General features: G+C 40.4%; 1 pseudogene; it reads right to left on the bottom strand.

Annotated features, from left to right (window-relative positions):
• LOC116634713 overlaps positions 1-255 on the bottom strand; it is a 10,793-nt pseudogene that overhangs the window by 341 nt on the left and 10,197 nt on the right.

Genomic DNA, 255 nt, shown 5'->3' with positions numbered 1-255 from the left:
GTGGACAGTTCAAAGGAGGTTTAATATATATATGTGTATATATATATGTGTGTGTGTGTGTATATATAGATAGATAGATAAAGAGATGCACACACACAAAAAAAGAGAGAAAATCTTGGGTTTAAAGGAAACCTAAGTGTCACTAGAAACCTGATTGAAGGATTCACACTTTTAGAAGGGAAATACAGTGCAGATTTCTCCAGAGAGCAGTTTTTAAAGAAGTTGCCAGCGTCGGGGGGGGGGGGGGGGGGGGGG

The sequence above is a fragment of the Phoca vitulina genome, unplaced genomic scaffold (genome assembly GCF_004348235.1).
Source record: "Phoca vitulina isolate PV1807 unplaced genomic scaffold, GSC_HSeal_1.0 scaffold9, whole genome shotgun sequence".
NCBI lineage: Eukaryota > Metazoa > Chordata > Mammalia > Carnivora > Phocidae > Phoca > Phoca vitulina.
Note: the sequence above shows the minus strand (reverse complement) of the source record. Positions and strands in the feature narration are given on the sequence as shown.